Source organism: Anas platyrhynchos, chromosome 6, assembly GCF_047663525.1.
Source record: "Anas platyrhynchos isolate ZD024472 breed Pekin duck chromosome 6, IASCAAS_PekinDuck_T2T, whole genome shotgun sequence".
Lineage (NCBI taxonomy): Eukaryota > Metazoa > Chordata > Aves > Anseriformes > Anatidae > Anas > Anas platyrhynchos.
In genome coordinates, this window is record NC_092592.1 from 40,582,257 (window position 1) to 40,589,352 (window position 7,096).

The 7,096-nt window shown below is 49.7% G+C and overlaps 1 long non-coding RNA gene across 1 annotated transcript; it reads right to left on the bottom strand.

Moving 5' to 3' along the window:
• Nucleotides 1-791: 791 nt before the first annotated feature.
• On the bottom strand, nucleotides 792-6,098 carry LOC113844062 (uncharacterized). Its single transcript, XR_003498200.3, has 2 exons — nucleotides 5,809-6,098; nucleotides 792-1,366 (listed from the first exon to the last, which is right to left on the bottom strand). It is a non-coding gene; the product is annotated as an uncharacterized lncRNA (long non-coding RNA).
• Nucleotides 6,099-7,096: the final 998 nt, after the last annotated feature.

Consider the following 7,096-nt stretch of genomic DNA (forward strand, 5'->3'; position numbering starts at 1 on the left):
CCCCAGCACCTCAGCTCCTGGAAAATGCATTTCTTTGGCCTTGCCACCTTTGCTGTAAGTACTATTTAAGTATAAAAGCTACAAACCTATTTTTTAACATTTTCAGATCTTAAACATACACCCAGAACCTGACACCAGCTCCCTACACGTCTGTAGTGTTGACTTTGTACCTAAACTGCTCTAAGTGAATCTCTTTGCACGCCTGAAATTGTTTTTCAAATACAATTTGACTACGTCTGCAGCTGAGAAGATAGGGCTGCCAATGCTTGCACAGACTGTTGAAGGATTTCTCTTTAAATAACAGCTTTTCCAGATCTCAGCAGCATAAGTAAACATATGCTTTTAACAGTGCTCACCTGCGGCAGCACCTGCGTGCCACAGACCGAAACTCTCAGCCATGGGTTTGCAGCACAGTGACCAAGCCCTGCAGGAGGCTGAGGGGCTGAGGCCGGGACCAGGAGCAGAGGCAGCTGAGGCTGTGGGTGCAGGATGCTCGGCCACGACCTTGTGTGGGGCCCCAGCATAACCCCAGCAATGGCCTGGGCAGAGGAAAGGGCACACCACAGAGCTCCGTCCTCACCAGGTTTAGCTGTGCAGCGACCCAGCAACGGGAGGAAAAGTCCTCCGTGTTACAGTGGTCCGGGGCTGAGACACAGCAACAAGGATAAACAGATATCTGGCAAGAAAAAATAGCACATCATTTTCCTTATCGCTTCAGAAAGTGTCAGCTGAAGTGAAAACATGCCCTTTGCAGGAACCACAGACCTTTCCGTCTTTTTTTAACTGAGCAAGCATCTGCTTTGACAATGAAGGGAGAATAATGGACCGAGACACCATACGTGTTTATTTTTCCCGTTTGTTCATTTGAAGGCAGAAAATAGATGGATGAGGAGTCCTTTTCCCAGTCTGTTTAAAAGCCCTGCCCACCCTTTCATCAGTTCACGCAGCTATCAGCAATGTTTTCTTCCATTCCGCCAAGGGAAAGAGGCTCCTCCCTTACAGCCCCGGGAACACAAAGAACCCGTATTTTAATGGAATTTGTATAAAATGACATTTTTTTCCCCTGAAGAGTTCAAAGTTTTCAGCCCACTCCTGCTGTGCTTTTGTTGGCTGTAACATTTGGGTTTCCATATTGACGGCAGCGGAGACTGAAGACACTGACAAACCTCCTCCTTCCTCACTCGGTACAGCACACCACGAGGCGTTCGGGTATCTCCTGAGAGGAAAACCCCAAGGAAGGCATTGTGTGGGCATCAATCTCAACCTGTGGTTTCCTTCCCTTCCAGCAGGAACACGCCACAGCCCAGCACCAGGAGATCTTCAAGCTTTGCATCGCATTCAGTCCATTCACCACTGAGGCCTGTTCCTTTTGAAAGAGAATAAATGTGGCATATTAAAAGATAACATTTCAGATTTTCCAAGACTACTACTTCATGGTCAGGAGCTGACATCGGTCAGCAAACCCTGTTGTTCCCTTACACCACCTGTGGTCGGGGAGGAGTGATTTTCAGGGCAGAAGCCACAGACAGGACTTCGGGGTGGGGTCAGACCATGAAAACGCTGCAGTGACCGGCTGTGGGCAGGACAACGAGGCACAGAAGACTTTTTCCAGTCTCTGCCAGGCAAACTGACATCCGTCCCCAGCTGTCTGCACCAAGTCTGCAGTGTCCAGGCGAAGGTGGGCTGTGCTGGGGAGGACGGACAAGAGCTTTTGGTGCTGCAGCTCTGGAGAACAGATGCGCGGTAGATCCAGGGCTGTTTTGCATACACTTTCCTGCCCCCTCCTTGTCTCTTAATGATTTTCTTCCTCCCAGCACTTGTTTCTATTTTCTGCCTAGAAGTTCTGCTTGGCCCACAAGCAAAACTCAAATCCGTGACATGGGAAGACAGATTTACCTCCCAGCCATGCTGAAACAAACGGGGGCTCTCTTTTAACTTTGCATCTGCTCGCCTTATTATTTCTATGATGTTCGTGTAGAGATAGCCGTAAATCTACTTTAGCAGTGACTCGCTATATCTATGAAGTTTATAAATCACTTAAGGAACAGCCCTACCCTGCATTATTAAAGATATGTTTTTATACTTTATTTCTGAGCTACGGATAAACTCCGGCAGGCAGCTATGAGCCATGCATCTTGTTTGTCCAATATAAGAGTTTCTGGTAAGCAAAGAAAAAATGGCATTAAAATATCCTCCTGAGAAACGCTACGCAATATGAAGATGGAGTAGCAGATAACACAGCCGACTAAAATATTTTCTTGATATGACCTTTGGAAGCAGGAGATAAAGTCACCGATGGGTGAATCCTGCCCTCCCCTCTGCTGCTTCTCCCGCTGAAGTCACAGGAAGGATTTGTGCACAAGGCTGCGAACTGCAGAGCAATCCCCCACAGGAATCATTCAGACCCGCAGAGTCTCTTCAGCGGAAACCTTGCAAGCCTATTGACGCCGCATTGTCATAAAATTTAATTCAGCAGAAGTCAGAGGAAAAAAGAAATCTGTATCCCTTAAAGCGTGCCGGTCTTTAGAGGGGATGAATGGTCACTGTCAGGAGCTGGGGCCAGCAGAGCCGGCTGCTTGTGGAGCGCAGGAGGCTCACCGCAGCGCTCAGCCCAGCAGCAACGGGAGGGAGGGAAGGGACCCGGTCACCTCCCCAGCACCGGGACCCATCCAGCCTCTTCTCCCCGCAGCATCAGTACCAGGACCTGCCCCGTGTTCCTACGGGGCAGCACAAGTGTGAGTTTTGGTGTGAGCTGCTCCCCGGCGGCTCTGCTGCTCTCCCTCTGCCCATGGTACAGCCTGCAAGGGGCAATTTGTGGATCTGTCCCTGCTTCCCACCGATGGCACACACCTGAACAAGTGCATCTGGGCTGCAAACACCAGCTCTCCTTATCATGACAAGGACTGGAGAGCTGAGGAGAGAGAAAAAATCTGTTTCCACTTTGTGCTTTCAACACCATTTTGTGTAGCATCGTGTTTCCTCTCCGCACTCATTCACTCCGTCTCCCCAGCGCGGGTAACACAGCAAAAAGGGAAAAAAAAAAATCACTTTTAGCTGTCAGCAAGTAGCTATAAAACCACCAGAGCTGGCAGCGGCACAAAGGGCCAAGTTAAGGCCTTTAAATTATCATTAGCTCACTTTTATAGCCCGGATAGCCAGGCAGGCACCTGGCCAAGCTGCCCCACGAGCTGGCAGTGAGTGCCGTGAGCCATGGCACAGGGCGAGCAGGGTTCCCCTGCCCACATTCCCCATGGCTGTGCCAGCAATGGTTAGCTGGGAGGTCTGAAGATCTGTTTTTTTCTCCCACGATGGTGTTTAATGCGTCTCGTGCTGTGGGGTTCGCTCAGGCTCAGAAACGAAACCACTGCTTGGATTTTAACTATGCTGCACAGCACCCAAATTAAACTCGTTACTCCATTTATCCAGTGTTACCTTAATTCTTCATCACTGCCGCCCATCCTGCCGCCCCATCCCTCACTCTCCCGTGACAGCAGAAGGAACCATTCAGCCAGCCGCACGCAAGGACGGCTCCCAGCAGCAGCGCTTAGCGGCTCTGTCTGTGCCCATATGCCCAAAGACTTGCTCAAAAACTGAATTTTTGAGTAATTTATGACCGTTCTTACTGTGATACAGATGGCTTATTGATCCATTTAATCTAAGTACCTGTGGTTTTGCAGAGGAAAATACTGCACTTCTCTGTGCTGCTCATTTACCTACTCTTTTCCTAGGGTGAGGATGCGCTTCCTATTATCTTAATTGACTGACTTTTAGCAAGTTTCGGTCTTGCTAGAACAAAACTAATTTTGCAAAGCCCAGTCTGCCAGAGAGGTGCTGTGCTCCAGGATGGGAAAAACCCCTGCAGATCCCAGCAGGGCTCCAAGGGTCCCATCCCAGCCGTGACCATTTGCACAGCTCAGGTGGCTGCTGGTGCCCCTTGTCCTGCCCAAAGAAACATCAAGGGGATGATGAAATGAACTCTCTCTCCTTCCCACTCAACGACTAATAAAGGAATAGCAAACCAGCCCCAGAAAGGCTCAGCAGTGGGTAAAACCAGGTTTTCACAGCTCCTTTGGCTGCTTTTTGAACAAGAAGACGGCACCTGATGAAGTGAACCAGCCTGAGCTTTTCCCCACCTTTCTCCTTCCCACAGCCCTCCAGCCTGGGTATTCAGACCAGTTGTAGTCTTAGAGTGGTCCCAGAAGGGACTTCTGCAAGACCAAATCCTCCTCCAGGATGTGCTGTTACAGGCAGGGTCCAGACACGACCTGTAAAAGCAAAACTCTTCATATGCAAAAAGCAACTCAACGAGCTGTCACTTGTGGCAGTGCAAAGCCATTACCCTCTCACAAAGATTTAGAAGAAGATTTTGTTGAAAAGCACATAAATAAATGTCTACCTGCCAGGAAATAAGCGGGTTTGTGTGGAGCTCACCAAAGAGAAAAAGCCAGCAAATTATTGTTTCAATATCTGGAGCGATTCTACGTGGCTCCTGGACGCAGGCAATACTTGTGAAAAATGCTTCTCCCCCCCCACTGCCTTTGTTCAGCTCGAAGTTTGTTCGTCCTCCTCCTCTCAGGCCAGCTATCGGCATCATCCGCTTCCTCTGCTCACTGGGGGTGACCTTGGAAGGCACCCAGAAGGACATCTCGCACACCGCTGGCTATTTGATTCCCAGGCAATGAAAACGGGCGATGCTTTCATTAGGTGCTCTCCACTCCAAGCGAAAGTCGCGGTATTTACATATAAGCTGCCAGTCTCATTATCTCAGAGGATTTTCTCTCTCTACCACTGGAGCCAGCAGAGACGCTTCTGCTGCTGAGGACAGAGCAAAGTCCAAAGGAGATGGTCATGTGTCTTTTAATCTTCATCATTTTTTTCTAATTATGATGAATTGAAATGAACCTAAACCTCTGCTGTGCCAGAAAGAAGAGCCTGCGTTTTCAAAAAAGCTCTCTCTGTAATGAGGAGCAGAGGACAGCCATCCATTTCTGTGAACGGAGTGAAATGAATCAAACCACATTACAGAAATACAGGAAGAAGTGGAAGGCTGGGTCCTTTCTCGAGGAACAATGCTTCTTTCACCTATAAAGCCGGGCACATTGGGGTGGTCAGGCACCGAGAACCCAAAGGCAGGGGTTGCACAGCCCCCTGCTCAGGAGGGAAGCTGCACAGGACAGCATGCAGGACCCTTGGGATGTGCCTCAGCACTTGGTAACAGCACCTGACGTGTGCTACAGGTGCCCCATGGTCCTTACGACCTGGTGGCACGCAAGTGGTTGCTTTCTTGGGAGGGCTCCTTGGTGTAGCCCACATCTCCAAGGCTTGCCTCCCTTCCCCACCAGGGCCAGCAGAGCTCTGTGCCCGGGGTCCCAGGAGCTGGGGAAGGGGCTCGGGGAGGGCAGGGACCAGAGGGGAGCCAGGGACATGCAGGCAGCTGGGGAGCAGCGAGGAGCCAGGCGGGGGCTCGGCAGCTCTTCTGCTGCAGGCAGCCCCCAGGGCAGCAGACCTCACGGGCAGGAGAGGAGGCTTCCCGTTGCTGCTGGGAGAAAGTAGAGCAGGGAAATTGCAGCGCTAGCATTAAAAAACAGCCAAACCTGTCATTTCCCACTCAACGGGAATGTTATTCTGCAGATGCTACGTGTAATGAAGGAATGGGGCTGTTCTTGCACAGCTTTCAGCACAGCTTTCCCTCCACCTGCAAGCTCTCCGTTTTGCCTGTCACATTCATGCTCTCTCAGCACCGCACAGCCCCTGGCTGGCATTAGGCAGGGCTGGGGGGAAGCCCCCCGCTCCTCAGTGTGTTCTCACCTGCACAGGGCCAGGAGAAAATGGTTTTCCAGCTCCTCCTTGAGCCTCCAGTGGAAGAGCCACCCCTTTGGCTTCCTGCCCCTTCCTCTGCTGGGGTCTTCATTGACCTGTCCTGGTGCCCAGCTGGCCTCCCATCAAACAGTCCAGGATAAAAACTTCATTCCCTGTAACTCCCAGAAGAGGGCCAGACTTTCCTTAAATTGCTCCTGATTTACACCGGCATCAGGAAAGAACCACGCTTGGAACATTTATATCACAAGAATAAAAACAAAACACTATTCTTCTTCTTGTTGTTGTTTATTTTGGTTTTAGGCAGATAAGCAGACTTTCAGGAGAGCTTAATCTGTTCTCAGAAGCTATTGACTTCTCTTTTTAATCACATGCATCAAAAATAGCAATATTATCATCATCCTTGGCAGACAACAAAGGGAGAACAAAACCTCATGGAAGGAGAGAAAGGCAGCCATGGTGAGGGAGCACTTTGGGGATGTGGTGTGAGTTTCTTTCCCCAACCAAATCGTGCCCCACTCCCCATAGCTCCTGCCCACAGCTTGTTAGGGGCTGACGCTCACACACCCTCACTGCAGAAACAAAGGGCTAATAAGCCAGCTCACAAACAGGTTCTCTCTAATAAGGAAAATCACCAACAGTTGCTACATACAATGTGAGACTAATTTACTTTTCCTTAATTAATCATCTTGATTTCCTCCCTCTTTAGCCTTAACCAATGAGGTGTAAATTGCAGGGGCAGATGCATTTTCTGGGCTCAGCTCCAAACTAAATGTTCCTCAAAAGGCGAGGAGGCACTTAACGAAGTATTTTGGTGTTTCCCTGGTGTCAGGCACATTCCACTCACCTCCTGCTGGAGGCTTTGGCTACTTTGGGTTATTTCACCCACCTTCCTTCCAGTCTGATAACAGCAGACTTTGCACCCTGAGCCATTACCGAAACCTGGGTTTGGAGCTTTTCGTTCTCAGTATGTGCTCCTGCATTGAAGGATTCCTCACAGGGAAGGGTGGAAGGCTTTTTGCCCATTCCCTGTATGTCAACAAGCGCTGAGCCCTTGTTTACAGAGCTGAGCTGTGGGCAAACACGCTGATTCTGAGGCTACATTTGCAACCCAGATACCTGAGCATGCAAATGAGGAGGCTGCACGTTTTCCCACCCATTGCTACGGCAGTGTTCAATCACACAGATAAACTCTAGGTGCATAAAAATGTAGGCACAAGACTAAAAAATCCCCCTAAATGAACCTTTTTAAATGCGTAACAGCTTCATCACTGACATG